This window comes from Saimiri boliviensis, chromosome 3 (assembly GCF_048565385.1).
Source record: "Saimiri boliviensis isolate mSaiBol1 chromosome 3, mSaiBol1.pri, whole genome shotgun sequence".
Classification (NCBI taxonomy): domain Eukaryota; kingdom Metazoa; phylum Chordata; class Mammalia; order Primates; family Cebidae; genus Saimiri; species Saimiri boliviensis.
The window spans coordinates 39,167,309-39,182,961 of NC_133451.1; the positions used below are offsets into that span (position 1 = coordinate 39,167,309).

The 15,653-nt window shown below is 44.2% G+C and overlaps 1 protein-coding gene across 9 annotated transcripts in view; it reads right to left on the minus strand.

Moving 5' to 3' along the window:
- The window catches only part of RBM47 (RNA binding motif protein 47), a 217,693-nt gene that overhangs the window by 93,360 nt on the left and 108,680 nt on the right, over nt 1–15,653 (minus strand). Inside the window, exon 1 of one of the 9 annotated variants that reach the window (XM_039468159.2) lies at nt 12,068–14,919. The exons of 7 other annotated variants lie outside the window; for them this stretch is intronic. The gene's annotated coding sequence lies outside the window, so the exon portion shown is untranslated. Of the gene's footprint in view, nt 1–10,732; nt 14,920–15,653 lie in introns of those variants that run through there. One more of the 9 variants, XM_039468158.2, reaches the window with a different exon arrangement.

Here is a 15,653-nt window from a genome sequence, read left to right on the forward strand (position 1 = left end):
GGAGGCTGCAGTGAGCCAAGATCATGCCATTGCACTGCAGCCTGGGTGAGAGTGAGACTTCATCTCAAAAAAGAAAAAAGGGAAAAAAAAAAAAAAAGGGATGCTGGACTAAAATTTGTAAGCCATTTCCTGGTACTTAATTTTTCTGTATCCAAATCAATATTATTTCCTAGAATTAAAATATATATATTTTTTCACTGTACAAACAATAGAATGCTCTTGAGAAACATTAACATGCATGTACCACCAATAACACAGCAGCCAAAAGTAGGAAGAAGTTTCTCTAAGTCACAGGATCAAGAGCATATCATGGCTTTAATCCCTGGTCTAGTGTTCTTTCCCAGACCCTATACCCTGGTCATTTTTTTTCTATAAAATTACATATGATTTTAAACTTCCAACTAACTTGTCGGCTGGATGTGGCGGCTCATGCCTGTAATCCCAGCACTTTGGGAAGCTGAGGCTAGTGGATCACCTGAGGTCAAGAGTTCAAGACCAGCCTGACCAATATGGTGAAACCCCATCTCTACTGGCATGTGCCAGGCACAGTGGTGTGCACCTGGCACCTGTAGTCCTAGCCACTGCACTCTAGTCTGGGTGACAGAGCAAGACTCTGTCTCAAAAAAAAAAAAAAAAAACCTTGCTATTTTTGTAGCAAATAAAGCCCTTATCATAAGTGAATCTTCACTGGGGATCGGTGGGCAGGGAGCTGTGTATTTAACAACTTCATTATATGATCTTTTTCTAACCTATATATCATCAAACAACAGCAGCAACAATACAGATGAATTGCTCTAATACTCTTATTAAAAAATGAAAGACTAGGTATTTCTTATGGCTTTACAGTAAGAAGCCATTTTATTGGAAAAGCAGAATAAGAGTCTTTTTTCTGCTTAAACATTTTGTTTCTACTCCAAGTCCAGGTTTGCATTTGTGATTGACGGCGATGATGCTTACTTAAACAATGGCTAATTTAAATGTTTCACAATCCTCAAGGGGAAAAAAATGCCACCTGAGACAATGCTCAATATCTTTAATTCACTATTAAGTAAGAGACCGGTTCTGTTCATTTGACGCAAACTTCCTTCCATGGAATCCTGTTCAAAGGGAAGGCAAACTGAGATCTACTGGACACCCATGATGTGCCAGATACTTTGATATGCGGCACATTCTCTCAATTAATCCCAACAATAACCACCAAAGGTCGGAATCTTTGAGGAAAAGATAAAAGTTCTATACAGAGAAAGCCACTGCCCTCGGAAGGGCAGAGGGCTCCGCTGTTGACTGGCTCTTTCGTTATGTTACACAAGACAAGACCAGCATGAGGTCAGGCTGATGGCAATGGCTTTTGTACCTAGCCGGCTTCCAAGTTACCTTCTGGCTGACTCAGTGTCTCTGTGGCCATCCTGAGTGCCAGGGACATGTGTACCTATCTTGGGTGCTAGAAACCAGTTGATTCTGCTTCTTCTGCTACGTAAAGACTTTGCTCTTTATTGGAGGAAGAGAATGATCGAGATGGAACCAAATAAGCAGTGGCTTCAATGCCTCTCTCCAATTTTCCTTCACAAAAATCTTGGCCAGGCATGGTGGCTCATGCCTGTAATCCCAGCACTTTGGGAGGAGGAGGCAAGCAGATCACTTGAGGTCAGAAGTTCGAGACCAACCTGGCCAACATGGCAAAACCCCATCTCTACTGAAAATACAAAAAGCGTCGAGTGTGGTGGCACATGCCTGTAATCCCAGCTAACTCGGGAGGCTGAGGCAGGAGAATTGCTTGAACCTGAGAGGCAGAGGCTGCAGGGAGCCAAGATCACGCCACTGCATTCCAGCCTGGGTGAGAGAGTGAGACTGTCTGAAAACACAATCTTGAGAGCACAATAGATCTTGGGGATCGCCTGACCAGTCTCCTGCCCAAGGAGCTGCCCTTTCTCCAGCATCCCTAGCAAGGGTTCACCCAGTCTGGCTGTGGTATAGGTACCCCTCTCCAGACACAATTGAAACCTGTGACAACCAAATCTGGCTTCCTTACAGCTCTAATTGCAGAACAGACTCCAACCAGGACACATCCTTGTCTAGTTCTGAAAATGCCCATTTGTCAGGCAAGAGTGCTGAGGTAAGCCAAGACTTGCCAACAGTGTGTTTGTAGGGCTCCTGGATTTACTCAAATTATATTAAAAGTCATTATTATCTTTTTCTTTATTTTTTTCTTTTTTTTTTTGAGACAAAGTCTCAGTGTGTCACCCAGGCTGGAGTGCGGTGGTGCGATCTCGGCTCACTGCAACCTCCACCTCCTGAGTTCAAGCGATTCTCCTGCCTCAGGCTCTTAAGTAGCTGGGACTACAGGAACTCACCACCATGCCCAGCTAATTTTTTTATACTTTTAGTAGAGACGGGCTTTCGCCATGTTGGCCAGGCTGGTCTCGAACTCCTGACCTCAGGTGATCTGCCTGCCTTGGCCTCCCAAAGTGCTGGGATCATAGGCTCATATGAACCACCACCCTGGGAAAGTCATTACTTTCTGATGGGTGCCAGGATGACCTGGGGAAACAGAATGTACATTGGGGTTAAACTAATCTGAGTGTGAAGGCAGGCTCCAGCATACTAAAAATTCAATTTTGTGCAAAGCACTTGACCTCTTGTTGCCTCGGTTTTCCCATCTGTAAGAAGGAGTTAATGATTCCTGACTAGCAGAGTTGTTGGGAAAACTGGGAATGATATACATAAGGTACTTGGTGCAATACTTGATACACAGTAATCGCACAATAAGATAGTACGATTCGGGCAGCCATAATAGCCTAAGCAGGATCGTGGAAGGAGCTGCTGTGAATGGCTGATGCAATTCCTCCAACACTGGTCAGGTGGCAGAGTGAGCCAGTGGGAAGGGCTGGGCCACTGCAGAGGTGGAAAACGTGGATGTCAGCTCTTTCACCAACCAAGTGAGTGATCTTAGCTTCATTTCAACTTTCTCATCTACAAAATGGGTATATTCAACATCACAGCAATAAAAAAAAAAGCGGAGAGGAGTAAACATGAAAATTATTTGGCAAAGTTTTCTTTTCTTTTCTTTTTTACTAAAAGGCCTACAGCAGGAGGGAAAGTGTTTTCTTAAAAGTATACAAATACAAGATATTGTTCCTATGATTGTTCATAAAGATAAAAAGAATCAATTTGAAATGACCTTGGATTACTGCTTAAAAGCACTCTTACAAAAGAGACTTTCTACCAACTGTGAAAATAATAAAACCTTTTTTAGCAGACAATATGGGCATCTCTTGTTCTTTCTAGATGGAACTTTAAATGTTTGACTGAGGCTGGGCGCAATAGCTCACGCCTGTAATCCCAGCACTTTGGGAGGCCAATATGAATGGATCATGAGGTCAGGAGTTCAAGACCAGCCTGGCCAACATGGTGAGAAACCCCATCTTACTAAAAATCCAAAAATTAGTCAGGCGTGGTGGCAGGCGCCTGTGTAATCCCAGCTACTTAGAGCTGAGACAGAGAATTGCTTGAACCCAGGAGGCAGAGATTACAGTGAGCTGATATTGTGCCACTACAGTCCAGGCTGGGCGACAGAGCCAGCCCATCTCAAAAAAAAAAAAAAAAAAAAGTTTGACTGAGACACTATCAGGTGTTTCCATGTATTCCACTGGGCAAAGGTGAGCTAACCAGCCTATCTGGCATCATTGAAATGATAACCTGACCCACACATGTTATATAATATTAATACAAAGTTAAAAACATAACCTCTTTAATTTGCGATTAGAAAAAAATCTAAGGCTGATCTCAGTGGCTCACGCCTTAATCCCAGCACTGTGGGAGGCCAAGGCAGGCAGATCACCTGAGGTCAGGAGTTCCAGACCAGTCTGGCCAACATAGTGAAATCCATCCCATCTCTACTAAAAACACAAAAATTAGCCGGGCATGGTGGCAGGCACCTGTAATCCCTGCTACCTGGGAGGCTGAAGCAGGAGAATCGCTTGAATCTGGAAGGCAGAGGTTGCAGTGAGCTGAGATCGCACCACTGCACTCCAGCCTGAGAGACAGAGTGAGACACCATCTCAAAAAGAAAAAAAAAAAAGAAAAAAAAAAGAAAGGAAAAATATCTAAAGGGTACATCTCTTCCCTTTTGTTAGTCTAAGCGAAGGACATTCTAAACAACTACTTTTTTGTAGTATGTTATTTGCTGAATGTATCTCTTGGCAAGATAGAAAATTCAAGAAAATATTAATAGTAATGAAAAGGAAATTTAGAAATTTGAGGCCCTCACCCCTACCCTGAACTCTGTTCATGTGATATTCAGTTAGTCAGAGACTTTGACACCCATGGGTCAACAGAGCCTGCTCTGTTGCCTAGGCTGGAGTGCAGTGGCTCCATCTTGGACCATTGCAAACTCTGCCTCCTGGGTTCAAGTGATTCTCCTGCGTCAGCCTCCCAAGTAGCTGAGATTAAAGGCATGCACCACCATGCCTGGCAAATTTTTGTATTTTTAGTAGAGACGAGGTTTCACCATGTTGGCCAGGCTGGTCTTGAACTCCTGACCTTGTTTGTGATCCTCCAGCCTTCAGCCCCACAAAGTGCTGGGATTACAAATATGAGCCACAATATCTGGCCTTAAGCACCTCCTTAAACTCCACTTTAAAACATGATTATTGACTCTCAGGAAACTTTTCAGCAATTCTGACTTGAAATTCACCTAACTTTCTTGTGATGAATACACACTAAAACCTGAATTTCATAAAATAAAAAAAATTCAAAAATTGCTAAATAAAAGTTTTAGAATATATTATATATTAATACTATGTGTATCTGAAAATAAAATCATTCATAAGCAAAAATTTAAAATTCCAGAGCAAGTCTTATTTTTAAAACAAAACAAATTTGAAGGGAAAAAGAGACAAAATGATTTAAGAAAAAAGTCAGTTGGTTGGCCAGTTCTTCAATAGAAGATAGAAAAGTGTGTACTTGGCTGGGTGTGATGGCTCATGTCTGTAGTCCCAGCACCTTGGGAGGCCGAGGCGGGCAGATCACTTGAGGTCGGGAGTTCGAGACTATCCTGACCAACATGGAGAAACCCTGTGTCTACTAAAAATACAAAAAATTAGCCAGGCGTGTGGTGCATGCCTGTAATCCCAGCTACTCGGGAGGCTGAGGCAGGTGAATCACTTGAACCTGGGAGGCAGGAGTTGTGGGGAGCCAAGATCAAGCCATTGCACTCCAGCCTGGGCAACAAGAGCAAAACTCTGTCTCAAAAAAAAAAAAAAAAAAAAAGTCTGCAGTATATAAAAGCTGAGTCTCAGGAATCGGAGGTGGCAGAGCCCCAACAGTGTTCTGGTACTGTCTTTGCCAGGACGGGACTGCCCTCTGGTGTAACAAACAGTTTTCAAGTTTTGTTCAGCCTCATTGTAAAGTCATAAAACTTTTCTCACACTTAGTTTCCTCATGTACAAAACAGCGGCAGTCACCTTCTAGGGTAATAATTGCAGTTAAATAAACAGCCCACGTAGAGCAATTAGCAAATACACTCCCAGTAACAGACTTCTTTCCTTCCAGCCTTTCAGGTCATCCTACTTCCATCCCACCTTCAGATATCAATTAACTTTCAAGAGCTGGCACAGCCAGGGAATGATTTTCAGCTCATCTAGTCATGGTTTTATTTCCTGAAAATTCTCTGCATTGTGGTCTCTTCTTACAAAGAAATACTACGCAGCACCCAAAGGATAAAGTATAACTACATGAAACTACGTGGATGAGCATCACCGATAAATGTTGAGTGAGAGGCCAGATACAAAAGAGTACATACTGCCTGATTCCATCTTAATGAAGTAAGAATAGCCAAAGGTATCTATGGTGATACAAGTCAGAATGGTGGTTACCTTGGGTTGAGGGGATGATGGGAGGAGAGGCAAGGGGATGCTGAGATGCTGAACATATTCTGTGCCTTAATCTGGGTGCTAGTTCCACAGGTACATATATATGTAAAAATTCATCAAGCTGTAAACTTTAAGAGTTGTTCAGTTTACTGCCTTTATGTTTTACACTTCAATGAATATTTTTAAACAGTATTTTTTCAGCCAGGCAGTGGCTCACGCCTGTAATCCCAGCACTTTGGTATGCCAAGACAAGTGGATCACCTGACGTCAGGAGTTCGAGACCAGCCTGACCAACATAGAGAAACCTCATCTCTACTAAAAATACAAAAATCAGCCAGGCATGGTGGCGTGTGCCTATAATCCCAACTATCCAGGAGGCTGAGGCAGGAGAATCACATGAACCTGGGAGGTGGAGGTTGCAGTGAGCCAAGATCGTGCCATTGCACTCCAGCCTGGGCAACAAAAGTGAAACTGTGTCTCTAAATAAATAAATAAATAAATAAATAAGTAGGCTGGGTGAGGTGGCTCACGCCAGTAATCCCAGCACTTTCGGAGCCTGAGGTGGGTGGATCATGAGGTCAGGGGTCAGGAGTTCGAGACCAGCCTGGCCAGCATGGTGAAACCCCGTCTCTACTAAAAATACAAAAATTAGCCAGCCGTGGTGGCGGGTGCCTGTAATCCCAACTACTCAGGAGACTGAGGCAGGAGAATCCCTTGAACCCGGGAGGCAGAGGTTGCAGTGAGCCAAGACGCTGCCACTGCACTCCAGCCTGGGCTACAGAGCAAAATTCCATGTCAAAAAAAAAAAAAGTAAAGAAACTTACATGGTTGAGCTCAGCTGAGATGGGGCAATAGCTTCTGGATTGGATGGCAGCAGTTTTTACCCCTTTGTTATCTGCCGCTATTTTTCACTGTTAAATGTCTGCCTCTAATCATCACTGTCCTTCTCACTTGTTTGCTTTCATTCATTTATTTTTATATCTGGTACATATTTCTGGATGCGTGGTACATGCTAAGCACTGGAGATACAGTAGCAAATAAGACACTCGCTATCCATGACGTAAGGGAACTTAATATTTTAGCAAACAAGGCAAGCATAAAACAAGTACAATATGTATTTTGATGGCTAAAGTAGAGGACGTTGTTCAGGGGACCTTAGAAGGTCACACTGTAGAGGTGACATTCAAGAACTGACAGATGAGACCCTATCCCAGAGTGAGCCATTAGTAAGTACTGATTGAATGAATGAGTCCATGTGTGCATGCTTGCTTGAATGGTCATTCACCAACAGAAAAGAGAAAAGAAAGAGTTGTGATTTATTATGCACTGAGAAACCAGAAATGTTACTGAAAGATGCCTAAACTAAGAGTGAATAGGGGGCCAGGCACGGTGGCTCATGCCTGTAATCCCAATACTTTGGGAGTCCGAGGTGGGTGAATCACTTGAGATCATGAGCCTGGCCAACATGGTGAAACCCCATCGCTACTAAAAAATACAAAGTCAATAGGCACCGAGTGAGGTCCTGATAGAATTTATGGCATTAATTTTGGCTGCTGTGGGGACTGTTTTATTGCCTTACTTAAGAGCTTGAGTTGCTAGACAACTGAAGGATTTTTCATTGTCACTGGGTTAACCTATACGCGGCATTCGGTTTTTATTTCATCCCGCAAAAAGCAAAACCAGCCACATATGGCCCAAGTCTCTATGGAGGTTCCTCCAGGTTGCCCGTGTAGTTCTGACTCCGAGCTCCTATGCATGTGACTTTTCTGGCACAGCCACCAGAATCACCTTGAAAGGTTGTCACCTACCCATTCCTTAACAAAGCCACACCGCTCTGTTCGGGAAAGACAAAGCAGGCCTGCCTCTTAGGCTTGTGGCTTGTTGCGAAATGCCTTTTCATTTGGGGCCTATTATTAACCCCAGAAATTTCAGCCTCATGACATTTTACAAATCAAGAAGAACTTGTAGTCTAAAGGACAGAAGGAGCAGATAACAAACAACAACGCTTGTAGAGACGTTACTCAATTATATGCCAAACACAGCCAACCTGACATAGAAGCATTGTTATCGTATCACATTTAACAGCAACAGCGTTTAAAATGACAGAAACATGGGTCAAGTTATTCAGGACTTAATGTGATACATGACTAGATCAACAAACTCTCATGAAACCATAAGCACCCCTAACAGGGGAGCCAGTGCAGCCTCTGGTGATCTTACTCTCTTAACAATTCTGCATGGAAAAACTAAATCGGGCCTGGCGTGGTGGCTCCTGCCTGTAATCCCAGCACTCTGGGAGGCCAAGGCAGGCGGATCACTGGAGGTCTGGAGTTTGAGACCAACCTGGGCAACATGGTGAAACCTCGTCTCTACTAAAAATAGAAAAATTAGCAGGTGCCTACAGCCCCAGCTACTGGGGAGGTTGAGGCAGGAAAATCACCTAAACGTGGGAGGCAGAGGTTGCAGTGAACCGAGATTGTGCCATTGCACTCCAGCCTGGGTGACAGAGTGAGACTGTCCCAAAACCAAAGAAAAAGAAAAAAGAAAAAAGAAACAAAAAGATTGTTCCGAATATGGATTTTCCCAATGAAATAAAGGAAAGCAAGGAATGACAAGTGTCTAGAAATGGTTTGTTTTTAGATTTTTTTCCCCCAGAGTCTTTCTGTTCACTTGATAAAATTTCGAACTCAACGCAGACTCAATCTACTTTAGAAAATGTGGTATTGTGGGGTGTGGTGGTTCATGCCTGTAATCCCAGTACTTTGGGAGGTTGAGGCAGGCGGATCACCTGAGGTGAGGAGCTCAAGGCTAGTCTGGCCACCATGGTGAAACCCCATCTCTACTAAAAATACAAAAAATTAGCCGGGCATGGTGGTGGGGCCTGTAATCCCAGCTACATGGGAGGCTGAGGCAGGAGAACTGCTTGAACCCAGGAGGCGGAAGTTGCAGTCAGCTGAGATCGCACCACTGTACGCCAGCCTGGGGGACAGAGCAAGATTCCATCTCAAAAAAAAAAAAAAAAAAAAAAAAAAAAGAAAAAAGAAAAGAAAGTGTGGTAATAATGCATGAGTTCTTTCACTGGTCGGGGTTTCTATTTAGGATTCACATGGTATGGCTCTCTTTCCCTGCTTGATAGACTCAAGCATGCTAAGTGCACCTATGTAACAAGCATTTAGATACAATAAGTATCAAAATCTTAAAAGAGACATAAGAAAACATCAATCAGGGTTGAAGGGCGTCTGAGCGGGGGAAGAAAACATTAATTCACTTGTCAAAAGTTATATAAACCTGCAGTGGTTAGAGCAGTGAAATGACTTTCTGCTAATCCCAATTTTCCCATATGCATATAAAAAGATATTAAACCTGCCATCCCTCCGGGAAACTCAAGGCCTTCAACCTCTACAGTTCTTAGATTTCTTTCTATTTGCCTAAATACACAAAGATACCAGGAAGTTTTTCCTAAGGAGGAAATATCTTCCAAATTTGAAACAATCATTTCTTACAGCCATTTTTTTAAGTGACTGGCCACTTCTCAAAAGAAAAAACCCTTGACTTCTTACTGCAAGCGTCACTGGGCAAAAATATACCCAAATCATGTTCTTTCATAATTGGTGAGTGCTTCAACTTAGTACTGTCATCATTGCAGGCCACAGATGCCACGTGCTTGTTACATTGCCTGTATTATACTGCAACCCCTTTCCCCCAAACTGGCAATTATAGAAATCTGCTCAACTGTTTTTTCCTAGATTTTCCTATGGATTGTTTGAGTTTTAACTATTAATAACACAGTTACTGGTATCTGTGTGTGGCATATTCTTATTACAATTGATCATACGGAAACATTTGATTAAGGCTGTAGCTTTATTGTATTTTCTACCTGCCCAAAAAAGCTAGATTATAAAGACTTAGTATTGCCAGAAGTATTTAATCTTTAGTTTCTCCTAAACCATGACCAGCATAGAAAAAGTCACTCTCAAGCTGCTCTGTTTTATAAACACAGATTTGAGGATAAGAGGACATTTTAAATTGACTTTTTTTTTGGCTGCGGGGGCGGAAGGGGGGAGGGGGCCGGAAGGAGACGGAGCTTCCCTCCTGTCATCCAGGCTGGAGTGCACTGGTGCGATCTCAGCTCACTGCAACCTCCGCCTCCCGGATTCAAGTGATTGTTCTGCCTCAGCCTCCCGAGTAGCTGGGACTACAGGCAGAAGCCATCATTCCTGGCTAACTTTTGTATTTTTGGTAGAGATGGGATTTCGCCTTGTTGGCTAGGCTGGTCTAGAACTCCTGACCTCAAGTGACCCACCTACTTTGGCTTCCCAAAGTGCTGGAGTTACAGGCATGAACCACCATGCCCAGCTTAACCTGACCTTTAATTTGCTGTTATCTTGTCTAAATTTAACAGAATTGGGGTGGGGTGGGGGGAGAAAGTTTACACGCATTTTCATGAAACCAGAACCACCATTTAACAAAACCTTTAAATGGAACGAATCCCCGAGTTCACAGAAGTGCGAATTGCAAGATTACGCATTGCCTCCAAGAAACACAGCACCTGGTTCTGAACTCTGCTAAAGCAAATGCTAACTTCTGATTCAGTCCACCGTAAAACCTCAAGCACAGGTAGATTTTCCTCTTACTTTCCATGACATACACGCCCCTCTAGCAAAACCAAAAACAGCATTTGGTGGAAACTAAAGATTACAATTATCCGGGGACTCCCAGCACTGAAAAATAGAGTTTGCAAAGAAATCTCTTTCGCCCCCATCCTCCCTTCACCATTCCTGCCCCTTCCACAGAAGGGAGCCCAAATCGTATGCAATTTGAAATTTTTAATATGAAGAAATACTAAAGTAGGAAGCACATACCTGCTAAGCACCTGGTGCTCTCTTTCCCTGCTGGCTCTCTCCTCCCACACTCTGGCAACGGAATGCCCTTCAAAACCATGGTTCAGTGCTTTTGGTAAATGTTTTACGAGACACTAAACAGCCTTGTGTCCCACCCTCAGAGCAAACACCATTGAGGGAACACAATATAATGGTCGAAAAGATATCATGTAATAATGTACAATAATATAAATGAACAAGAAGGCTCTATTTCCACACTTCCCCTAAGGGGGTTAAAAAAATGTCAAACTTTCAGGAGGTGAGGGTGGAGTTGCAGAAAGGGCTCATAGAAATAAACCTTAACACTGGAAGCGTTAGAGCATTTTTTTTAAGGTGGCATTATGATAAGCTCATTGTTCTAATCCTCCAACAAGTCTTGGCTTGCTGAACTGAAAAACTGTCAAAGGCAAGAGTTAATAAAGGGTGGAGTTCACCGGTGAATAGGGAGACGCAGTAGCATCTCCACGTTGACCACGTATATCAGAGAAAATGCAACTCAAAAAAGTGCTCATAAACCATCCTCCACAATAACCAAAGGTACGTCCCATCTTCCATATCCTTCAAGTTATTCGCAGTTAAAACCCAACTCTGCTCCAAACCAGAAGTTTTGCATTCCATTCAAGTTAACAATTACAACTGGAAGAGAACAGAAACTTGCTGGCACCAAACTATTAGCATACTCAGAATGTCAGGTGCCTCCTGGTACCACCAGGGTTAATGAGATAAAGAGAAGGTGCCCAGGGATCATCTGTCTGCCAGGTTTTACAGAAACGACCTATGGAGATTCCTAGAGTCTTGAGCCCACGCGAGCAGCACGCACCCAAGTGCTTCTGGAGCACAGTGAGGCTGAGAAAGCAGAATTACTTAGCTACAGTCAAGCCCACTCGCTAAAAGGAGACCACGACTGTCTAGAGAAGCTGCCAGAATTGGCTTTGGTTGCAGAATCACACTCACAGACAGGCTATGCAAATAAGATAACCCACTCTCTGTTCCCACCCCCTTCTCCAATCCCTGAGAGTGCTCAGAATTTTGCATTTCCTACCTTTAAAATGTCTGCTAGGGTAGAACAAAACAAAACAAAACTGAAGCTAGAACTGAGATCATGGTTTTCTACACTCCAGCTGTGTGACCTTGAGGGAGTAACTTAGCCTCCCTGAGCCTGTCTCCTCATCTATAAAGCACAAATGTCTAGAACCACAGAAGTTATTTCCAAGAACTGACAGCTCTCCAGCTCCACGCACCTAGAAAATGCCACAGAACAGTCCTTTACAGTTTTAAAATGTCAGAAGGATTTTGTCATTTTTTTTGGTCTCCTACCTTATGTGGCTGGGTTCCATCCCAATGTCCTCAGGTGGCAGAAGCTTCAGGTTAGTCCTGGGACTAAAGGGCAATTGATCTCACTACTCCTGGGCCTGACTAATCTATTAGGGTGGGTACCATAAATGACCGTTTTATCTGCCTGCCTGGGGCGTGGCGAACGGCCCTCCCCGCCCTCCAGCCCTGCCTGTCAGCTCCTTTTGCTTTCACAACATTTCTCATCTTGCCCTCTATCACAGTGAGCTGACCCGCCTCCCAATGCCTCAGCTGGGCCTCCCTTTTTCTCTTTTTTCCCTCTCTTCCTGTCTCCTTTCTTGCCTTGTTTCCCTGAGACGATCCTAATGGACATCGGGGAAGGGCAATGATTCTCATCATTCTATTTCTTTTTCTTTTCTTTTTTTTTTTTTATTTTGAGACAGATTCTCACTCTGTCACCGAGGCTGGAGTGCAGTAGCGTCATCTCGGCTCACTGCAACCTCCACCTCCCGGGTTCAAGTAATTCTCCTGCCTCAGCCTCCCGAGTAGCTGAGATTACAGGTGTGTGCCACCACGCCCAGCTAATTTTTGTATTTTTTGTGGAGATGGGGGTTTCACCACGTTGGCCAGGCTGGTCTTGAACTCTTGACCTCAGGCGATCCACCCGCCTCAGCCTTCCAAAGTGCTGGGATTGCAGGAGTGAGCCACCGCACCCAGGCCTCATCATTCTAGTTCTCCTTCAACTTTTTTTTTTTTTTTTTCAGACAGAGTTTCGTTCTTGTTGCCCAGGCTGGAATGCAGTGGCATGATCTGGGCTCACTGCAACTTCCGCCTCCTGGATTCAAGTGATTCTCCTGCCTCAGCCTCCCAAGCAGCTGGGATTACAGGCATGCATCACCTCGCCTGGCTAATTTTGTATTTTAGTAGACTGGGTTTCTCCATGTTGGTCAGGCTGGTTTGGAACTCCTGACCTCAGGTGATCCCCCAAAGTGCTGGGATTACAGGCATGACCCACTGCACCCGGCCCTCATCATTCTAGTTCTCCTTCTACTATTTTATGTGACATATCACACAACCCAGTGGATGGGTTAGACAGGTATTATTATTCTCCAGATTCAGAGATGCAGAAAGATTCAACAACAGCCCAAGGTCACAGAGCCATTGCTGACAGACCAGAGGCTGAGGTGGCCTTTTCTGACAGGCCAGGACTTCCTTCAAGCCACTGACTTCCCAAAGCACCTCCTCTCAGAGCAGTAAGGCCCCACCTGGTCTAACCTGCTCTCCCCGCCACCTGTGGCATAGTTCCCTCTCAGATCAAGCTTCTCATCTTCCTTCCTCCCTCAGCACGGGCCGGCCCCTTATTCTAATTTTTAAGGTTTATCTCACTTGACCTCTTGTCCCTTGTGTGCCCTTCTTTAGGCAAACCCAAAAGAAGTAAATCCCCAGTGACGCACCTGCATGCTAGGGGGTAATTACTCCCATCACAGGAGTCTCCCATGAGCACCTCTCTTGGGTCACCTGTCTCATTCCACTCTGCACTAGGGTACTTGTGTGTCCTCAACTGCTTTCTTTCTTCTTCTTCTCTCTGAGATGGAGTCTCTCTCTGTCACCCAGGCTGGAGAAGAGTGGCGCAATCTCAGCTCACTGCAACCTCCACCTCCCAGGTTCAAGAGATACTCCTGCCTCAGCCTCCTGAGTAGCTGGGATTATACATGGGATTATAAGCACGCATCACCACACCGGGCTAATTTCTTTGTATTTATAGTAGAGACGGGATTTTGCCACGTTGATCAGGCTGGTCTCAAACTCCTGACCTCAAATGATCCACCCGCTTCAGCCTCCCAAAATGCTGGGATTACAGGCATGAGCCACCATGCCTGGCCCTCAGCTGCTTTCCAGATCACCAGAGCACTCACGTCTGCACTCCCTGGCGTGGAGTCTGATGCCTTACTGTTCAGAAATATACTTAAATTTAAAAAAACAAGCCGGGTGCGGTGGCTCAAGCCCGTAATCCCAGCACTTTGGGAGGCCGAGGCGGGTGGATCACGAGGTCAAGAGATCGAGACCAACGTGGTCAACATGGTGAAACCCCGTCTCTACTACAAATACAAAACATTAGCTGGGCATGGTGGCACACGCCTGTAATCCGAGCTACTCAGGAGGCTGAGGCAGGAGAATTGCCTGAACCCAGGAGGCGGAGGTTGCGGTGAGCCGAGATCGCACCATTGCACTCCAGCCTGGGTAACAAGAGCAAAACTCCGTCTCAAAAAAAAAAAAAAAAAAAAAAAAATTTAAAAAACAAAAATTGAATATACTTAAATTTTGATGAAAAAAGTTTGAAAGTGCTTCCATTTAGAAGTTTGAAAAAAAAAAAAGGAAAAAAGTGTGAAGACACAAAATCTGAATCCCAAACAGTGTTTCAATAGCGTATATTCTAGGTACCATCAGCCCTCAGTATCTGTGAGTTCTGCATCCCGGAAGTCGACCAATCACAGATCAAAAATATTCAAAAATTTATATATACACTACCAAGAACCCATAAAGAATTAAAAATGAGGCCGGGCGCAGTGGCTCACGCCTGTAATCCTAGCACTTCGGGAGACCGAGGTGGTTGGATCACCTGAGGTCAGGAGTTCAGGACCAGCCTGGCCACCACGGTGAAACCCCATCTTAAAAATAAATAAATAAATAAAAAATAGCCGGGCGCGGTGGCTCAAGCCTGTAATCCCAGCACTTTGGGAGGCCGAGGCAGGTGGATCACGAGGTCGAGAGTTCGAGACCATCCTGGTCGACATGGTGAAATCCCGTCTCTACTAAAAAATACAAAAAATCAGCTGGGCATGGTGGCGTGTGCCTGTAATCCCAGCTACTCAGGAGGCTGAGGCAGGAGAATTGCCTGAACCCAGGAGGCGGAGGTTGCGGTGAGCCGAGATCGCGCCATTGCACTCCAGCCTGGGTAACAAGAGCGAAACTCCATCTCAAAAAAAAAAAAATAAATAAATAAATAAATAAATAAAAAGAATTAAAAATGTAAAAACGTGAGAAGGGTGGCTGTGTCTGTACTAAACACATACAGACTTCTCCTTCTTGTCATTATTCCCTAAACAATCCAGTGTCATGACGACTTACGTAGCATTTCCATTGGATTATATATTCTAAGTAATCTAAGAATGACTCAAAGTAAACAGGAAGATATGTGTAGGTTATATGCAAATACTACACCATTTTATACAGGGGACTTAAGCATCCAAAATCTGGGGGGCCTGCAACCAATCCCGCCTGGATCACTATATAAACAAATGCCAGAATTCGGGGTTTTAAGGTGGTTGTTTTGCTTTTATTTTTTATTTTTATATTTGAATGAGGATGAGAAAGGGGGATTATAAAGCCCAGATAGCAAATAAGCTAGCCATCAAATCACACCACAGAGCAAGCATTGTTTCTTTTTTCTTGAGATGAAGTCTCGCTCCACCCAGGTTGGAGTGCAGTGGCACCATCGTGGCTCACCAAAACCTCCATCTCCTAGGTTCGAGAGATTCCCCTGCCTCAGCCTCCCCAGTAGCTGGGACTACAGGCACGCACCACCACACCAGGCTAATTTTGCTGTTTA